The sequence below is a fragment of the Mastigoproctus giganteus genome, chromosome 10 (genome assembly GCF_048544385.1).
Source record: "Mastigoproctus giganteus isolate SK-2022 chromosome 10, ASM4854438v1, whole genome shotgun sequence".
Classification (NCBI taxonomy): domain Eukaryota; kingdom Metazoa; phylum Arthropoda; class Arachnida; order Uropygi; family Thelyphonidae; genus Mastigoproctus; species Mastigoproctus giganteus.
The window spans coordinates 170,358,075-170,380,471 of NC_143584.1; the positions used below are offsets into that span (position 1 = coordinate 170,358,075).

Below are 22,397 nucleotides of genomic sequence, written 5' to 3' on the forward strand. Positions count from 1 at the left end.
ATATAGAAAAATATCTTACAAGTCAAGAATTTTTCAAGACGTTTTGCACTTTTACCGTTTGTGTATTTGCAGCATCTCCAGGCACGCAACCTCCACGAATGGTGGCCGAAATTCTATTGTAAGACATTATACTTTACTTCAACCCAAGATGACGCCATTGAGAGAGAGAGGTATTGGAGCTCCTCACACAACAAATAGTGCTATGTTTAATGACGTAATACATCCTACTCCCATTTGGAGCATATCACAGTTTCACCCCCCCCCCAATACAACAAAAATATAAATTAAGCTAACACTTTAATTTTTGATCAGTGCGAAATAAAAAAAATATATAAAATAACTGACATTTTTCGGTATCGATGCTTTCCTTGGGCATTTCTTTTTGAAATTTTGAATATACATTCATAATATTTTGCCTAACACTACTCCAAGGTTTTCCATTTATATTATCTGAAAGCCTCTGTTTCACAGAAATAAACGTCAGAAACCATTGAAAACGGTGTAGACTATGAACCAAACATGTCGTTATCCATGTTTTAAAAACGCTACATTTGGTCTCAAGGTCAAAAAGAAACATCTATCACGGGCGTGACGTCACATTTACATACGGACGGATATGAAATGATATTAAAAAAGAAAAGAAAAAAAGTCTAGATCAAAATTTATATAATGCTAAATGCTATTAATACCACTGAACTGTTTTTTTTATGTCGGATTAAGACATAAGAGGCGCAAACCTTAAGGTAGGCTTATTTAGTGCCAACTTAAGCTTTAACAGAGTGTAGCATCATGTATGGAGTTGAAAAGGAAGAATAAATGTGTTCAGACAAGTCTGGAAGAAAGCAGTGGAATACACATGCCAGTTCCCACGAACAAGATGAAAATATTTTTAAAAATACCAAACATCTGCATGACAGGGAATGGAATGAGTTTTTAAGAGAGATTTTCGAATTGTTGATTTTTAAAGAGCTAAAAGCTGTTAAGAAATGTTGTTTAACACCAGTAGCGAACAAGAAACAACGTTATAGATAATGCTAAAGGAAGACATTTGTTAATGGTTGAGAAAGAGGTTCCCAAAACTTTTATACCTTGCTCCTCCTTAAAATTTTTCAAAAAATTCAGGCCCTCCCCATCAGAACAAGTGCAAATAAACAGATTTGACAAAATTTTAGCTGAGTATACATATTTTTATAAATTAATATATACTTCAATACATTTAAGCTCAAAGACCGAAATAAAATATACTTCATATTTGGATTAGTGGAATGGTTCGTCCACATTTTGTTTTAAAAAGTACTTCATAAAAACAACACGCGTCCCGAGAATTAAAAGGGAAGTAAAACGCTAAAAGTAAGCTATGTTATATGAAAATGCAAGAGAGCCTTAAGGAGGTAAAAATGTAAGCCTGTCTTTCTTTTTTAAAAGTCGCAAGTTGTTAGTTTTTTGAAATCTGGTTCGTCAATATAGATCCGGTAAAAGTAAAATACACGTACCGCTTTTGGATAAAACCAACAACTTTTCGTTGTTGGTTTTATTTCGCATCCTATGCCATAAATCATGTCTGTACAAAAGTGTTCAATGGACGATCTACATGCTGTACGGTTTAAACCCCAACTCCCTCCGCCTGAGATTGGCTAACTACAACTCCAATTGAAGAAGTCTTTAAAAAAAATACTCCACACTCCTTTGCTGATGAATGAATGAAAACATGCTTTCTTCGCATAGTTTCCTGCTCAGAGGAAACTTCTGAAATGCCCCTCGGATCGCCAATGCAAGAATTAAAAGGGAGGTAAAACACCAGGTCGGCTTTGTTATATGAAAATGCAAGAGAACCTTAAGGATGTAAAAATGGTGGAGGTGCCGATGGACAGATGACGAGCCCAGTGGAACAACGAATGGAAACCAAGAACGAAGAATAAACTTTCTATTCTTGGACTTCATAATATCGAATTTGGATTTATTATTAACTTGGTTACAACTATTTGCGAGATTCAGATTTAGTGTAGGAGGAAAATGTGAAGCTGGAAGAGGTTCTGATGTTAATCAGTTGTAGCATATCAACAACCTGTATTCAAGAATAAAAAAAAAAAAAAAAGAAAAGAAAAAAAAAAGAAAATGTTCTTGTTTATACTCCGCATGCAGTATAAACAAGAACTGGACGATCAACATGCTGTACGGTTTAAACCCCACTCTCTCTGCCTGAGATTGGCTACACTGAGCTCCACGTTTGTATTGATTGATTTACTGTAAACTACACTGACCTGATGGTCAATGTAGTTTACAGTAAATCATTCAATACAAACGTTAATGTATTTAGCAGTCACGGGCTTGAACCCCGGTCCACGCAAAGAGCCTGTACTATTGCATTCGCACCCCGACTACTCGGCTGCGTCATGTGTTCCATGAGTTCATATTAAGAAGTAATTTTCTAAGATACTTTCTGGTTATTTCGCAGTTGAGACGAATTGAGACTTTGATTGCAATATTTTCTGCATGACTGCGTTAGTGTTTCCCTCACAAACAGGGAAACACTAACGTGAATAAAATAAAATAAAAACCAAACTCTCAGACAGTGAAAGGTAAGGTAGCTCAGCTGTAATAACTTTTGGCAGATTCTGGAACTACTGCACCGGTAGAAGATGAGAAATATTGATATTCTAGGATATCCACATAAAACTGAGCATGTATACACAATCTTGTATAAATCGTTTTGTGATAAAAGTTCAAGATTTTTTTTTTTTTTTTTTTAATAGAGAGAAAATATCAAAAGTATAATGGCTAGAGAATAGTCAAAAGTGCGATATTAACGATGCATGTCGAAAGGAGAGAAACGTCAGATATTCTTTTATAGTGGATCGTTAAATTTGGCTGAAAAACCAGCTGGTGCAACTAGCAATTTCGAGCGAAGGAACAACAGAAAATGTTGTTATATGTCATGTGAGCGAAAGCTTGCAAAGATGTTTGAAGATAATAAAGCACTCAAAACCTACATTGGTATTATTATATTTATTTCCGAATTGGAAATATGTGCATAATGAATCAAACGTTTCGTGGTACTGTATTTCCTTACCACTTCGTGAAGAAGTTGTAAGAAAATACCACGAAACGTTTGATTCTCAACACTGCAACTGATATTGCAAAATATCTATAACTTTACCAGTGCTGCTCATAGTACTGGAAATTGGTTATTACTAAGTAGTATTGGAAATTGGTTATTTTATTTATTTTATTTTTTAACGAAAAAGATTCGTTTCAATTTAGTTCAAAAAGTTCTCAAAATATGGATGAGAACTGTTCATCCACTGGTTCTCCAAATACGATCATATTTAAAAACAATACAAAATGAGTTGCACTGTTTTCAAAGCTTCCGAAAACTCAGTTGGACAACTTGCTAAGTATGAAATCTGTTTAGAGCTGGCAGACTCTGGTTTTAGGAATTCCCAATAAAAGTCAGCTGGCTGCCCAAATAAGTCCACAATTTACCAAATTTATTCACAAAGTCAAACAGCTTCCATCATGAGTGTATTAAATATTTGAAGTACATAATTAGATCGTATAAGCACACAAATCACTTCAGTATCAAAATGTTGGTAAAAGTGCACTAACTTTTTTTCCTCCCATCTCCTCAGGATGCATAAAAACAACTTACTACGGAGAACTTCACCGCATAAACCCTTTTTGAAGTTCATCACGTACTCTGCAGTTCCCCACTGTAGAGACAATGTTGTTGTTGTTATTATTTAGTTTTTAGGAGCATTAGCAACTAAGGCCATATTGCTCCGAGGATATGCGGGTGGTCATTCCCTGACCTTTCCGCATCCTCCGTATTTGGTGGTCACGGGTTCGAACCCCGGTCTAATCAAGAAGAGTGTGCTACGCACTGCCGCTCCTGCCCACGGAGGCGCCCTGTAGAGACAAAACGGCATATTCATATATTTTTCATATATATATTCATAATATTCTTTCTTTTTTTTTTTTTTTTTGTAATGGTGATTGACTTGGAATGTGGTCTTTACTAATTTACTGAGAGAAAGTGCGGCGTTTTGGCTCGTATTCCTAGACATGGAAATATTTAGAAATGTTCAGTAAACACGAGTTAAGAGTTGTAATTTATTTTCGTTGAATAAGACGCAGAATCCGTCCAAAACGCGGATTCTCCGTAGTAAACCCAGAGAGTTGTCAGCAAAACATTGCCAATTTGCAAGCTTACGAGATTCAGTCATCGCTTTAAAGGCATTCCAGAATTTCGCGTATTTCTTTCATTCTAACAAAGGCCTTTTTTTTTGGCATGATAATAAGATTCCACGTGTCAGAAAAATTCACCCCATAATTTGGTTATTGGACAAGATTCCACATATGATCCGAAAACTTCACCTCATAATTTGGTTATTTACTGAGAGATAATACTTAAGATCCTATATTTGTTCAACTGGTATATTATATCCATACCTTACTATCACTATGGTTGCTAATTTATAAAACAAATGTGGTTTTAAATGCGAATTATATGCATATATACCCATCCATCAACTTATTCATTTAAAGTTTATGTAATGTCCATAAAATTTCGGTTTATGACCGAAATTTTATGGACTTTTGACCCATTGGGACCACTCAGCTGTGGTCCCAATGGGTCAAAAGAGTTTCCCAACTTCATGGAAACAGCTTTATTGCAGCTCATAAACCACAATAACAACAGTAATGGGTTGCAGTTTCTATAGAGTGCGACTTCAATCTCTCAATGAGTACCCATTTCCACAGCAAATTTACCAAATGAATAGATATTATTTTTCACGCGTGTGTGTGGAGGGAAAGGGCAAATTTTTCTACAGAAAACTTAAGAGGACCAACTTCAAAGATACCAAAATCTCTGCTGGTTGCTTACGCTTCAATAAAATAAATCATATAAGTAGACTTCATGGAAGAACTGGGAGAGGGGAGGTATAGTTGAAGGGGGAAAAGTGGAATAAAACCTGCATGCAGATCTATTCTAGCATTATTAGGCAGTGATGAATAACATTCATAAGCATTTTGGCAAAACTGATTAATGCTTTTCGTAAATAAGCGGCCTGCATAATTTAGAGGATATTCCAAATGTAAATACAGGGTGATTCACTACCAGTGCGACAAACTTGCGGGAGGTGTAGGGGGTACAAAGACGAATTGGAATCACATAGCATTGCACGGTCCGAAATGCCTTCGTCATGCGGTAGAGGACGTTGAACGGGAGGTCGCGTGAACAGCGATCCCGCTGGAAGTCAGCATTTGCGAACCGGTTCCCGAGGCAGTAGGATGGACGAGTATTCAAACGTTGAACTGGCCGACATGCACCTCGCGTATGGAGCTGCGGACTGTAACGGGCAAGCCGCTCTGCGCTTGTACCAGGAACGTTCCCGCACAGGCGTGCTCCTCATCATACGATTTTCGCACGTGTGCACAGAAGGTCACGTGAGACTGGTTGTTTCACGAGAGGTTCCATGAATCGAGAGCGAACGACGAGGACGCCAGACAATGAGGAGAATGTCCTGCGCCTTGCAGAAGGCAGTACGAGTACTCGAGCGATAGGCCAACGATTGGGTATTTCCCAATCCACTGTATGGTGGATACTGTCAACAAACCAAATGAGTTCATACCATCTGCAACGCGTCCAATCATTGGAGCCTGCGGATTATCCACTCCGGAGGACTTTTGATACTTGGTTTCTTCAACAGAAACGGTTCGCAAATGCTGACTTCCAGAGGGATCGCTGTTCACGCGACCTACCGTTCAACGTCCTCTACCGCCTGACGGCATTTCAGATCCTGCAATGCTATGTGATTCCGATTCGTCTTTGTTCCCCCTACACCTCCTGCAAGTTTGTCGCACTGGTAGTCAATCACCCTGTACGTTATAAATTATGAAAAATTAAGTTAACACTCAAAGAAATATATATCCTTTTATAATGAAATATAAAGTCTCACATTTTTATCTGAAAGAAACGAACATAATTATATATGTTCTCGTGTTATTATAAGCATATGGCTGTGTGGATGAGAGAGAAAACTATCAATTCGAATCCATTACAATAGGTGGAGCTACCTGCCTGAAAACATTAAATCAGTAATCGTTTGCTCGCTAATTTCACTGCACACATACGCAAAGAGAAATTAAAATAATTGAGCAAATGTGTGCTATCTTCAGTAACGATTTTAGCAATACTAAATAACAAACAATACAAGAAAATACACTTATGAAAGATTAAGAAAAAAAAAAGCGAACATAAGAAACCAGTGACGATAAAAACGAAGTTAATTCAGAAAGTATTGTTTGTACTTCAGTGTTTTCCAAAAAGAACGAAATTAAACCGGATGAAGAAGGGGAAGGGAGGGTTACAATTAAACCTAAAAACATGCTTTAATACTACTGCGAAAATACCTTTACGCAACAAACATGAAATTAGAACATATAAATGTTCAGGTGCAATTAATGATGCAATTTTAAAATTACTATGGCAACAGTGATTTCTAAGGCAATTTTAAATGCATGACGTAGTACCATAAGCTGTGTATTGATTTTTCGCTTGTGTATGCGTAAGTTACACGGTCGGTATGTCTATTCTTCTGTTGTAATGCGCGTGTATATGCAACACACACGACGGATGGGGATGAAAATGTACATTTTATTTTCCTTTGCGTTTTAAAGATTACAGTGAACAAATGACAGATCAACCAAATAGGGAAGGGCACTAAACATAACAAGGCGAGTATTGTAGGTTGCCGTTTAAATCCATAAAAAGATATATATAAATAATAATAATAAATAAATAATAATTAAATCAAAATGCAGTAAACTCTTTAAAATCCGGCACCTCGGTGATTGAGAAGTATACATTGTGGTTGGTCAGTTTTGTAGAAGCACCTTTCAGTGAATATTAAGCACTAACAATAGAACTTATTTGCATCTGTAAACATTTATAATGACGAAAAGGTAATGCTAATGGTAAATATAAAAATGACAGTCCAGTTTATTAAATGTAAACTATGACAATAAAAAAAATAAAAAAAAAGTCAGCAAACGTCATGCACTGTAATGTCAATTTTAAATGCATGCCTAGTACAGTATCATAGAAAACATCAAAAAATGTGTTTCAGAGAAAAAAAAAAAAAAAAAAAACTTTCGTACTGGATGATTTAAAAGGGAAGTATTCTTAATGTCATCTTGATTGTAATAATTCACCATCGAGAAATTCGATCAATTTCTCGGAAGTAATAAAGATTGGGAAGTTTTGTTTTTGCCGCCATTATATAGCTATAGCAGGGAGATAAACAACAGGTTGCTCTAGATTCACCATATGCCAAGGTATCTAACTTTTTTGTTTTTGATACCCATTGCCTTAATATGGTACCCCCCCCCTACACACACACACCCGTCCACTTTTGAAATGGCACTGAACCGAATTCAGCGTTTTCGGTGGATACCTAAACAGCGTTAAGTATTCCAAAGTTCACCATTTACTGCTATATTGTGACTGAGGCTAAAAGTTAATTAAGCCTTTTAAATAATGAGTTTAACACATACCCATATCAGATTTCTTGGATGAAAGATACACAGGAATCAATCTGATTCTAATAACAGATTAAAACAACACTGCACTCCACGTAAACTTGAAAAGAAAAAATAATCGAGTTCATTGAAATAAGAGAAAAAAAAAAAAAAAAAAAAAACTTTACAGAAAACATTCAAAGACTTCAAAATGACATCTACAAAGATTTCGAAAAGTCGTCAAAATTGGCCTTTAAATGGTTGGATTATTGTAATGTTTTCTTTCCAGCTTGTTTCAATAAGCTCAATCATATTTTGAGTTTAAAATTTACGTGGAGTGCAGTGTTATTTAATCTCTCATTAAAATCTGTCAATCTGTCTCTTTTTAGCGCATGCTTTTATCTGTATATACGGTAGTGAAGATTATCAATACTGCCGATATCAGTTCCCACCTGGAATTGATATTAGCACTCCTTAACATAACACAATAAATGCTAAACTTGTAAATGTCAATAATGTAATGTGTACCACGAGACAGAGAACCAAATATTGGTAATATCTCTAACAAATGCTTGAAAATTGTGTCACGAGTGCTGCAGCTCCTGCTCCATCATAAAAAAGAATGTGGATTTGTTTTATTGCTACATGATGATTAAAGCTCGATGATTACTTGGAACAATAATTTAGCCCCCCCCCCCTTCTCCCACACACCCCATAAAATCTTGGGATGTCCACTGCTTGAAAATATAATGGACTATGCAAATTAGGTTCAATACCTAAGCATAACTGTATTGAGATGGAAGCAACTGCTTCCAGATGCCACAACCAAAATGAATAACAGTATAATACTGGAATATTTTCATGTAATGCAGGGCTGGCGCTAGCGTTTGTGGCGCCCGAGGTAAAAACTTGTAACGACGCCTAATTCATATCGTATAGTATATATATACAGTACACGGAAATATATGCAGTAGCGCTCTAGCAGCGCCTATTTTAAGCGGCACCTGTTATAAGTGGAACACTTGTGCACCCGTAGGGCTGGGCCTGATGTAATGGAAATGAGTGCAAGTTCTTATTTGTATCTGGACACATAAAAGACTTGACAGGACACTCACAAGAGATGCTGAAAGTGTGTATGACTAATAACTGAGCATTTAATATCTGCAAATATCCAAACATAATACTCCAAATTCTAGAAAACCTGTGGTATACCATCAGTTCCTTTTCTATTCCCTAAACTTTTATCCTCCAGACACAGCAACACAAAATTTATTTCTGAACACTTATTTCCTTAGGCAACGCTCACAAGAAAAGTCTGGAGGAGTTAAATCTCGCAACCTAGGAAGCCAGAGTTGTATATAGGTCGAGCTTTATGTTTTCAGTACTTTCAGGAACATTTAGCATAGGTATACGATGCAAGAAAGCAAACTTATAACAGCATCAGCCAAAAAAAAAAAAAAAAAAAACGCTACGATTTCACACCTCCGTTCGTTCCGAATACCTATCCAACTCAGCCTTAAATTTATTTAGGCTATCAACTTCCACAACAAAGGATGGAAGTCTGTTCCACCAATCAATAACATGTATAGGTAAGCTTGGATAGTGGCAGTGGGATGGTTTTCGGTATTTGTTATGAGTTGGATCTACTAGCGCTGCAACCCTATGTGCCGCCGCCAGTAGGCGAAATAAAATTTGTCGCCCTAAAAATGTTGAATACTAATAAACGATAACCAATCAGAATGCAATGTCAAAAATATTTTTGACGACCCCCGCCAGTCATCATCATCATCAGCCATTTTCAATCCACTGCAGGATGAAGGCCTCTCCAGCAACTTTCCAGCTCCTGTTTTGAGCACTGGCCATCCATTTACTACTCAAAAACTCATGAATTTCATCTATCCATCTCCGCCTTTGTCTTCCAGGTTTTCTTCTAGCTCCTCTTGGGTACCATTCTGTTATTTTCTTAGTCCATCTGTCATCATGTCTTCGAGCTATGTGTCCTGCCCAGGACCATTTTAGTTCGCGAAGCCAACCCACTTGCGGCGGCCCTGGTTGGATCCATTCACATAATCGGAGATACATTTATATTTTTTTCTATATTTGCATTTCCAAGCATTTGTTATTTTCTATACAGTTTGTTATGACGATATTAATAATTTCATGGATTCTCTACCTACTGCAAGCAAAGTTAGCTAATATTACGAGTGCAATCATGTTTTCCAAATGATTGAACATGTTACATTTTTGTTTAGTGTGCTCAGTGGACCAGATGTAAATAATGTGGTCTCTGTATTTCAGACTCAAAAACAATTTCTACAATATGCTGAAACACTGTCTAAAAATTGGCACAAATTGTTGCATTATTGGAAACATAAATGTAAAGTCAATATCCCTTCGATTTAATACAATCAATTATTTGCCCAAAGATTATGTGGTGTAAAGCATTGTAGTTTTATAATAATATTTATTTCATAATTCCCATGTATGTCATATCCTTGAGAATGTAAGAATTTTTGTTTGTTAAGTCCAGTAAAGGATTTATTTAATTTCCAATGAAGCAAGTTAGGACTTCATTTGCAAATGCATGCAACAAGAATAAATGGCATTCATTTACACTGATCCAACCCTATATGATGACCTTCGAACCTCGCACAAGATCATATCCCACTTTGTGTTTTTGGATTTAGAAACAAGGCAACACAGACCACATGGACTTATTCCATAAACAGACAAGCTGTTCTAAGGCCAATTTGCCTCTTTACATAATTAAAGAAATATGTACAATATTATATTATATACTATATATTATATTGAGTATTACAGCTCTGATTCATACTATATACAGCTAAGAATGGTTAACTATCATTTAAAAATCTCAATAATGAAGTTGAAAGAAGACAGAAAAGGTGTTTATATATATATATATATATATATATATATATATATATATATAAAAAAACACCTGTAGTTTTACTATATTCTCATAAATGTTTGTATCTTATTTGTGAAGGTCCAGGTCTCAATACACAAGTAGCCAACCCAAAAGAAAACATGGATGCCACAAAATTGGAGCATGGACTATTATTAGATTTTTCACAAGGAAATGAACCAAAAGTTATTCCTGAATACAGAAAAGCTGTACATGGTGATGCTGTGCTGCCCCTTCTGTATACCCAATAAAATATTGGTCCAAGCAATTTAAGTGGGATTGACAATTTATAGAAAAGACCCCCACTTAAGATACCCAATGGAAGTAACAACTCCAGAAATGTGCCAAAAAAATCAAAGACCTGATTATGAAAGACAGATGCATTAGTGTCAACTAATATCAAATAATGTAATATTTCTGAGGGTGCCAAGAATGTTCACACATCTTCAAAAAGAGGCGTGAACATTGTTGTACAGGACTCAAATTTGTGACGAAAATTTACACGTGCATAATAGTAGTCATAGTAAAAGGCAAATGATACAAGAAAGCAAGCTTATATAGCATCAGACAAAAAAAAAAAAAAAAACTCTTCACCATCTGTATCCTCCAAGAATTTATCTAGTTCTCCCTTGAATTGATTCAACCCATCCACTTCCACAATAACAGATGGAAGCCTGTTCCAACAATCAACTACCCACTGGCTGAAGGCAAACTTCCACACATCTATCCTGCAGCCATCGTTCCTCCATTTGACTTTATGCTCCCTCATGTGTGTAGTCTCAGCAAGTGGAAGAATGCCATTAACACTCAGCTTACTCAATCCAGTCAAGGCTTTAAAAACCTCAATTATATCTCCCTGCAGGTGCCTGGTCTCGAGAAGCTGCAATTTGCAGGCCTGAAACCTTTCTAAGTAAGAGCACCCTTCTGCTCCCTTCAATCTGGTTACCCTTCTCTGCACCTACTCCAGCAGATCTAAATCCTTCCTAAAATGAAGCCTCCAGACCTGTATACAGTACTCAAGATGTGGCTTAACCATGGCCTTATATAAAGGGATAATCACCTCCTTATCCCTCCTAGCAAAGTTTCTGTATATAATTGACAAAAACCCCATGAGCTGATCTGGCGGCATATCTGCACTGCTCAGAGAATTTCATGTCTTACTGCACAATAACCCCAGGTCTTTTTTCATTCTCCACTACCCTGAATGTAGTAACCATACAGTTGATAAGATACTCTGGGGTTACTGCTACCCATGTGCAGTCCCTTTCATTTGCCAATGTTAAACTTCAGTTGCTATTTCTCAGCCCGTGAACCCAATTTTCTTAGATCTTGTTGCAGTAGCTCACCCTGATGACTGTCGCTAACCACCCTGCCAGCCTTTGTATCACCTGCAAACTTAGGCATTAAGCCTGATATACCTGTTGTTGTCAATATTTATCAATGATATTCATAAATAGTGAAAACAAAAATGGACTCAGCACTGAACTCTGGGGAATTCCACTAATAACATTAGTCCATGAAGAGCAGTGCCCATTGATACTCTTGTCTTCTTCCACTTAAGTCCCTTTATCCATAGTAGTAACTTGCCCTTTATGCCCATTGCTCCAGTTTGTACAGCAGTCTTATGTGCAACAATATCAAGAGCCTTCCTGGAATCTAAGTATATGATGTCAAAATAATTTTTTGCATCAAGTTTCTGGTCACTGCATCATAAGTTATTATGATTGGTTAGACAAGACTGCCCCTTGACAAAACCATGCTGTGACTGCAGTATAATCCCTTGCCTCTAAATGGTCTTGCAATACTTCTTTAACCAGTGATTCCATTATTTTCCCTACTGATTTTCCCTGGAACTGATGTTAAGCTAACAGGTCTATAATTATTCATGTCACCTTTTGATCCCCCTTTATGAATTAGGGATATATTCACACTTCTCCAGTCCATAGGGACTTCCCCTGAATCCAAAGATGATCTCATGATTATGGCTAAGTATTTGCTTACCTCCTTAGCTGCCTTCCTTAATATAATCGGATAGATTCCATCTGCCCTGGGTGCCTTTTTTTTTTTTTTTTTTATGTCCATCTTCAACAATATCTCCTCCACTTCGCTTTCAGTGGCACAACATGATTTAGTTCCTCATTACAGTTTGATAAGCTTCTGTCATCCCCTTCTCTAAAGAATTCCTCATGTGTGAATGTAAATGTAAAATGCCTATTCAATTTGTCCACAATCTAAACAGGGTCATCAATAGTTAACCCATAGACATCAAGTGGCCCAATGTGATTCAATCCCTCCCTTCTACTGTTATTATAAGAACAGTAGTCTTTGCTGTTTTTCTTTGCATTCTTTGCCAGAAACTTCTCATAATCTACCTCAGCTTGCCTAACCTCCTTTGTGACTGATTACAGACTAATTTATATCTACCATAGACTTCTCTATCACCTGATAATTTATATGCATCCCATGCACTTTTCTTCTCTGCCACATATCTCATTAGTTCATGTGACATCCATTCAGGTCTAAGCCTTGAACAGTATTTCTTTGTTGGTATGAAAAGCCTAATAGCTTCTATGATTACTTCCCATTTAGAATATCATCAGTTGGTCCCACTGCACACAATTTAAAAACTGTCTGAGATCTCTGTAGTCATCCATATGAAAGCAAAAGCCTTTCCCTTTATCCGTGACTTTTAATTAAATTGCACATTATACACCATGATTGCTGCCACCCAGTGAGTCTTTTACCTGTAGATTTTTAATGCATGTAGACTCACTGCAGATAACCAAATCAAGAATGTTTCTTTCTCTTGTTGCCTGTGTAACAGCAGCACGCTGTAGAAAACAACCATCCAAGAAACCTACAAAAGTTTTGCTAGTGTGAGTGACCAACCCACAAATTCCAGTCAATGTCTAGAAAGTTAAAATCCTCCTTTATAAGACATTCTGACTTGCTGGCCTATTTCCCTGTATAGCTGTTTGGTATACTCATTAGGCCTATAACACACTCCTACTCTCAATTTTGTTTTCCCAGTGCTTATATCAAACCACGCAAACTCAACATTGCACTCGTCACCCAAGTAAACTGGATGTACTGCCTTAGACTTAATATTCTTCTTAACTAAGAGCACAACCCCTCCACCTCTCTCTTGTCTTGTCTGTCCTTCCTGTATACATTGTACTCCTCATATTCAAATTCAGCATCACTTATGTCTGAGTGACACCACATTTCTGCTAGCTTGGGGGAATCAGTACTTCAAATTCATTTACAATATTCCTAGCATCAGTATATGTGCAAGAGTACTTACTCTTAGGTACTCTAATACAGCCCAAGTATTCATTTATTCCTTGATGACCTCAGCAGGGCCTGAAATTCTAGACATCTTGCTTTCCAGGCTGCTGCATGTAACAATAGTAACAATGCTAGAATCACTTTCACCTCAGACCATGGCTCTACTATCAGTCTGTGTATTCCCCCAAGCTAGCAGTTTTCCAACCCACGATAGCATAAGCAAATATTCTTGTACCCCTCTATTCAAGTGTATCCCATCTCTGTAAAAACAAACAAGTCTCTTCTGTTAACAAGCACAGACCATGCTGAGAAAAATTCTACCCAATGAGCCTTGAAAATTCTCTCCAGGTCCGAATTGATTGACAAGGCTCTCAACATATACTCCTTCATATCATGTCTGGGCAGAACTGCAGACACTTTCAAATTCAATCCTAACTTGAAACTTTTTGCCAACAGTGCTCTGTACTTGTTATCCTCAGATCTCCTACTCTTAATATCACTAGCACATGTGTACAACAATATCACCTTTTGTGCCCTGAAAAGATGATACTGCTCTACAACTTCATCTACTTTTGCCCCTGGCAGATATAGCCCGGTCCTATTCCGTCTATCCTTCTTGCACAACGTATTTCCCATTTCCCTGACAACACAGTGACCGACAATAACTAGCTCCTGTGGGACCAGTGCATTCTGCTTTAAAGATTGCCACTGTGTTGTCTAATGCACAAGAGTGAGCTCTGGCAATGAGTTGGGCAGCTTACTGTAAGTTTGATGGGTCCCCATTTTAATTCCTCTGAGGGCATCTCTCCAAACTCTCATAGACGCCATCAGAATGCAGAGTTCACATTCTGATGGGCGTCTATGAGAGACATGGGGGAAGGGAGGGACTAGGGTTGCAGAGTTCGCACCTAATTTCTTCTCACTCTCTGCACCTAGCACAAATACATCCCCTCGAATGGACTGGATCATGTCCTGTTCCAAAAAAAGTTCTGCAAACATTTCACAAGTTGCACATTTTTAGGCAGCCCCTTGACATTGGATTGTCCCCTTTGGTTCTACCCTGAGCCACAGCACTCCGGCTACTTTGTGCCTGTTGCTTTTTTGCTCTAATCTCTGGCATGATTTCTGTTTAAATACAATTTAATTGATTAACAGTGAAAATTAATAAGATTTAATAAATTTATTTGATTAATTGACAATATTACACTAAGCTAATGATTCCTAAATGTAGTGATAGGTATTTCACTGTCTAGTTTTATGTTATACCTTATGTTACGATGTTCAAGATATACATTATGCTATACTGTAACAATTGCAATGTTAAATTAGTTATATCCTTGCTAAAAAGTAAAAATTCGTTAGTTTAACGCAAAAAAGATAATCCAATAAGTGATTAGAACCTTTGAGCTACTTATTTATGACAATTAAAATCCTACTATTCTTCTGCTAACACACTTATACAATAGCCGTACAAATAGTAGGTCATAACTTACAAAATAGCTGAATTTAAAATTAAGCTGACGAACATGATTAAAACTATTTGTAAAACACAATTTAAAATATTAATTAATCAAAAAAATTATGGTAAAAATTTCCAAAAAACCTATCCGTTTCCAGGAGCACAAAATTCTGTATCTGGCATGAATATCACTAATGTAGACAATGTGAAGAGCTACAGGAATGAAAAATGAGATTTTTATATTCAAGACTTTTAAGGTAAATAAAGTCTAGCCACAGTTCATAATTTGAATTGAGTGCTAAACCGCTATTTATATCAATATTATTTTAATTCAGGTTTGAAAGAATATGATGAATATATGCATCATATATCTAGAGAAATGCATGGAGGATTTTGGTTCAAAAGGAGAATAAAAACTAGAATGAATAAATGGCTGAGCAGGTGGAAGTATATCTACATTTTTAAGTGCATAATAAACAAGGAGTAGCAAGTAAGCAAGAATATACATAGTAGACAGGAACAAAGACACGGGGAAGGGAGGAGCTCGGGTTGCCACCTCTTCAAAATCTTGTACAGATTTATACCAGTTTAGGACCTTATCAATGTCATAGTTAAAAACAAGGATCAGCAAATGATCAACAGCAGTACATAGAAATAAAAGTACATAAAATTATATGAAAATGTGTCCATTTATCATTTCCTATTTAATTCCCATTAGCAAAATTCTATATATATTTTTCCCACTGCTATACACAGAGAATAATAACCATTACATGCAGTGACCTATCTTGTCTGCTCCGATATGCACTCCTCGACTTCAAACTAGGGAGGCAGCAATAGACACTATTGTGAGTCCGGTTAAATCGCAGCAAGAGATCGTCACTCGATCGGTTCGGACAAATGTCGCAGATTTCATAAAACAATGGGAAAATCTAATTCTCCGTAGAGAAATTAGAGTATTGCTAAATAAGGAAGATACCTTTGAAATGAAACCTGAACTTCCTAACTACGAAGTAATTGTTATCCGGAGGATAGCGCAGAGAAGAGGTTTTATTTCGGTCACTAATTGCTGCATAATCTGCATTTGCCACCTCATGCCGATGTGAAGTTCCTCTTTCTACTCATAAGATTCTATTTCTAATAGGGTCAGGTTTCCAAGGCAATTGTTTTCCTTTTCCCCACTAAACAGGTCTTTTAACCAATACCATTTTACCTATTCCAAAAAGGGGGACCTATTTATACTAAAATGAAAAAGGGAAAGGGAGTATAGAGTTAGTTTAGAGAGGTAGCTTGACTTAGAGATCGAAGGGAGATCCGGAGACAACTGAGAAGAGAGAATCTTCTCAAATCAGAAGTCATTAAAGATAAAATCGAAGCAAGAAAAGGAGGAAGGAAAAGATGTCGATGAAGGAAGATAACTCGGTTCCTGAATCCTTTGAAGCCATCCAGAAGTTGTTCTGGTAAGTCAATTACGGCAAAATAATCTAACCAATCCCACAATAGGTTCCATCTCGTTCCATAACTTATGTCTCATGCTCACATTCCTCCTCATAAGTATACATACTGATAAGTATCTATGTTAATATGTTTAAATGCCAGGAGCTATTAGTTATATTACTCATCAGCCAATGTTCTATTAAAGCTACTATTAAGTTCACTAGTCAACCTCATATAAATGCACAAACACTATAATGGCTTGAAGCCTAATGTTTCCTCTGAGATCCAGGAATGATTGTATTCTAAGGATACACGAAGAACACAAACTGAATGCTACACATGTAACACACATCACATTCGTTAATTGACGAAGACTAGTGAGCTATTTTAATACTTGTGTAATCAATTAACTGATTGTCAACAAAGACTTTGTTCCCAGTCTTTCTGGTTTCTCATTTTAGTGTTGGAAACCTGCATGGGAATCTCGTTATTCATATCAAGCACTGCCCAGCAGGTGCCCTACACTATTACAGAAACGACTTCGGAACAATTATCTGGAGAATATTAATACCAGAAGTGTCTTAATTACTTTTCTGATTTAGTTTTCATGTTTACTTCAAATTTTTATGTAGCTACTTACCTACTGGTATTTTTAATTAAAAAAATTATAATTTCACAATTTGAAAATAAAGATAAACTTAAAAAAAAAAAAAATTATTATAAGCTGATATTGTGACTTTGCTTACTTTTAAATTAGCTCATATTGTAGAAAAGATAAACATAAGAAAGGCACCTGGGGTAGATTGAATCTATCCAGTTATATTAAAGGAGGCAGCAAAGGAAGTAAGCAAACCCTTAGCCATAATTATGAAGCTTCCTTGGACTAGAGATGTGCAAATGTGACCCCAATCCACAAAGGAGGATCAAAGGGAGACACAGGTAATTACAGACTTGTTAGTTTAACTCTGTTCCAGGGAAATTAATAGAGGCACTGGTTAAAGAAGCATTGCAGGATCATCTAAACAAGACTTCAGTTATAGCTCAAGCACAGCATGGGTTTGTTAAGGGAAAGTCTTGTCTGAACAATTTGATTGGATACTATGATGTAGTCACAATGGAACTGGATGCAAAGAATAATTTTGATATCATTTGGATCTTAGAAAGGCTTTTGATACTGTTTCACATGGAAGACTGCTGCACAAATTGGTGCAGTGTGGCATTGGAGGCAAATTGCTGCTATGGATAAAGGGATGGTTTGTTATTTTGTTATTAGGAGCATTAGCAACTAAGGCCATATTGCTCCGGGAATATGCGGTGGTCATTCCCTGACCTTTCCGCATCCTCTGTATTTGGTGGTGACGGGCTCGAACCCCGGTCTAATCAAGAAGCGTGTGTTACGCACTGCTGCTCCTTCCCACCTGGCTACGGAGGCGCCTAAAGGGATGGCTGAGTGGGAGAAGACAGAATGGTAATCAATGGACACTGCTCTTCATGGACTAATGTTATTAGTGGAGTCCCCCAGGGTTCAGTGTTGGGTCCACTGTTGTTTTCTGTATTCATTAATGATGGTATATTAGACATAATGTTCAAGTTTGCAGATAATACGAAGGCTGGCAGGTTTGTTAATGACAATAATGACAGTACGCTGCTGCAACAGGATCTAGAAATGTTGAGCAGGTGGGCTGAGAGATGGCAACTGAAGTTTAACATTGACAAATGTAAAGTACTGCATACAGGAAGCAGTAACCCCAGAGTAACATATCAACTGTGTGGTACTACACTGACAATGGTAGAGAGTGAAAAGGACCTGGGAGTAATTGTGCAGGCAGATATGAATTTTCTCAGCAGTGCAGATGGTCTGCAAGGGTAGCTCATGGTGTCTTGTCAATTATACACAGGAATTTTTCTAGCAGGGATAAGGAGGTGATTATCCCCATGTATAAGGCAATTGTCGGCCACACCTTGAGTACTGTATAAAGGTCTGGAGGCCTCATTTCAAGAAGGATGTAGAGCTGCTGGAACGAGTACAGAGAAGGGCAACAAGATTAGTGAATGGAACAAAGGGGTGCTCTTACGAAGAAAGGCTTAAGTTTTGCAAATTACAGTGTCTGGAGACTAGGCACCAGCGAGGTGATCTAATAGAGGTGTATAAAGCCTTGAATGGTTTGAGCATGCTCAATGCTGATGGGATTCTTCCTCTCGCTCAGAATAATCACCTGAGAGGGCATTAATTCAAAATTGGAAAGACTGTTGTAGGATAGATGTGCCGAAGTTTGCCTTTAGCCATCAGGTGGTTGATTGCTGGAACAAACTTTCATCTGTTGTTGAAGTTAGCTTAAACAGATTCAAGGCAGAATTAGACAAACATTTGGAGCAAGTGGATGGATGAAATGAGAAGGGGTGTGTGTGTGTGTGTGTGTGTGTGTGTGTGTGTGTGTGTGTGTGTGTGTGTGTTTTGGTGATGATTCTATATAAACTTGCTTTCTTGCATCATGTGCTCTTGCTAAATTATATGGAAAAAAGAAATAATAATAAAAATTGATGGATTCCTATTTGTCCAATTTTAAATAAATTTGGAATGACTTGACAAATATTTTTTAAAAATCTGAAATTCAAAAATTTCATGAAAATCTGTTCACTGAGAGTCAAATTGTTACATAAGAACAGACAGACGAATGGAAAAACATGAACAAAATAGGTATATATATGTGAACATGCTTAAAAATGGTGTACTGTCTATTTCTGAATGACAAAACATTCCCATTATGCCACACTCAGCTTATTCTCCTGATCTGGCTCCATGCAACTTGACTACTCCCAAAATTAAAACGGGATATGAATGGAAAACAGTCTGAGTTGATTTAAGAAATCCAATCAAACAAGATGAACTGCCCAAAAACATTCATTAAAGAAAATGGCCAAATATGTTTCGGTAAGCATGCACTGCAGAAGGACAGATTATGCCATTGCAGAATATTAACAATGTAAACATTTATTACTGAATAAAATTGTTAATAAAAACTGGATTTTTTGCAACATTCACTAAAACTGTTTGATCAAACCATGATCATATAATCTAAATTTTGCAACTGTGGCCTCATTAATATTACCCTTACCAAAAAACAAAACAGGGAATCAACAGTTTTACAACATACTAATGAAAATAACAATCAAGTTCCTAGGATTATAATTCAAATAAATCAACAATTGGCATTAGAGTAACATCAGTTCTCTTCTAGTTAAATAGAACCTAAACTATGATTATAAATTACTTATGGTCTATACAGCTGAATGTTTAAAAAAATATAATAATAATAATATATATATATATATATATATATATATATATATATATATATATATTAACTTCTTAAATTTCTGTCCAGAGCTGATCCTCCCAAATCTGGAATTTCATCTTCTGGCACCACCCATTTTCTTGATGTTTTCAATTAAAATGAATGAACCTGACATTTGAGATTTGGCAGATTTATTTATCAGTTGGCCATATACTGCATCATGCATAATTACATAAGTTTGAAATTTCACCTTAGAGCCATAAAAATATTTTAACACATTCCAACCTTCATGAAAATCTGTTAGGGTCATGGCATTGTCTACTGCTGTTCGTGAACAAGATTAGTGACTCAATGATAATTATAGCCATAAGTGAGTAATATGATTAGCAACGTATACATCTGAGTTAGCAATGAGTCTCAGGCGATTTATATATAAAGTAGGCTTATGTAATACATTCATTAAACACTATACAACTTCAAGGTTGTGGTGAAATTGTCCACATGCTGCATAAAAGAAAAGAGATGGCTCAGGGGGTTGTTGGGGGAGAATTTGTGCTGTTAAAAGAAACTTGACAGTCCAGTCGAACAATAATGGGAAGCTTTTGGTTAGTTAAACCATATACATAATATTTTTTCTCGAAGGGGAAGTAATTCATTTTATTTTTACTGCACTGTAAAATACAGCATATCCATAAATTCACTCTGGAGTTCCTTCTACAGATGTAGAAAATCAATACAACTATAGAAATGTGGCTTGCTGTAATCTGTAGTAAATCTCTCAAAGTTCCATTGCTTACCTTAATATAATTCAATGCAGATACTCTTAGTAGCATGGAGTAGGATCAGCTGGTAATTAATTTCTTGCCTAGGTCTCTAGGTCATCAATCCTGGCAAATATATACACAATGTCCTTGACATATTTATAATTATCCTTGATGCAAAGTAGTCATGGGGAGTTATGTTCAAAGAATTGGTCCATCCCTGACAATCCATCTTCCCAGAAATTCAACTTTAAGTACTCAAAAACAATATTTGTCTCTCAAAAAGACAGGGCTCCCTCTCACTACAGTCTAGTTGTTCACCAATATCTCAACAACGAATTTCTGGGAAGATGAACTGACAGTTGAACCACTGGCCATTACCTACCCAGACACATCTCCTTCTTGACTTCATATGGGAATATGTTAAAGAAATGGTATATCATACTATAGTCACTGGGGTTAATGACCTGAAGATCCAAATCATGAACATCATTGCGGTGACAGATGTGGTCACGTTGTAATGAACATGACAGGAAATTGATTATTGGTCAGATTGAGTTATATTTTATATTAAGGTAAGTTTTGAGAGAAATGCAACTATTGACTACCTCTCTAAAACCCTGGGAGGAAGTTTTTCTCCAAGTATTAAAGAACAGGAAGGTGCACATTTCTTCAATGAAAATTTTGATTTCCTGTTGTAACTCTAGAATGGTATGTGGGCTGCAGTAAACAGGCACTCAGAAATTTCCACAAAGAGAAACAGCAGAGATTCAAGTCTGACAAATGTGGTAGATAAGACGAACCATGTCTAACCCTTTCTGAAACATATTCAACAACACAATTACCAAAATTTTTGTGAGGGAAATTCAATTATCATTAGATATTTTGAGATGTGTTCTTCCCTGCTGAAAAAAATTATCCATCTGAATATCCTCCTCCTTAAAAAACCATGGATAACATTACTGCAAAGAAACTGCTGATGGAAAAGGGGGGGGGGGAGAATAGAGAATCCACTTATACCCAACTCATGAATCAGACACTTCAATATAACACACATACAGAAAGAGGTACAACAACCAATAAAACATACCTGAGCAGTTATAATGGATGTGTAAGGGTAGTAAAAAGTACAGAATTCAAAAATTTCAATTGTTTATACAGTAATGGAAGGAGCATCATTAACAAATTGAATGAATTTGAAATTCTGGTTAAGTTTTCTGAAATCCAATATTTTAAGGCTAACTTGGAGTGACATTATCCTGAACTTGGTGTAATGTGTTCAGGAGAAGTAAAAAATAGAGAGGAATGTAGGGAAGGGGAAACCTAATGACTGTGGGAAATGCAATAAAAATCTACTTAGGCAATGTGAATTCAAGCAAGGGTGAATGCCTCATTCTGGGTGACTTTAACTGCCCTAGTGGGATTCACTTTTTTTGAACCGCCTGAATAGCAGTTATTCATTACAATGTGACAGAAAAAGTACAATATACTTGGCACAATTTTTACTAAGGATGCAAGCACTTGTATTATCAAAGATTTGACAGTGTAGGAACCACTAGTAAATAGTGACCACAATGTTGTAAAAGGGGTAGTGTTCAAGAAAATTTCAGTGGTCAAGGGGAAAGGGGAGGATTTAAGAGGGAGGGCCTATATTACCAACTGGAGTGGTAATTTCTGGTCACTGCATATAAATGCTCTTAGGAAAT

General features: G+C 36.6%; 1 protein-coding gene across 7 annotated transcripts in view; it reads right to left on the reverse strand.

The window, feature by feature from the left end:
• Positions 1 to 22,397, reverse strand: part of Tlk (Tousled-like kinase) — a 651,915-nt gene that overhangs the window by 357,293 nt on the left and 272,225 nt on the right. The gene's annotated exons all lie outside the window — the stretch shown is intronic.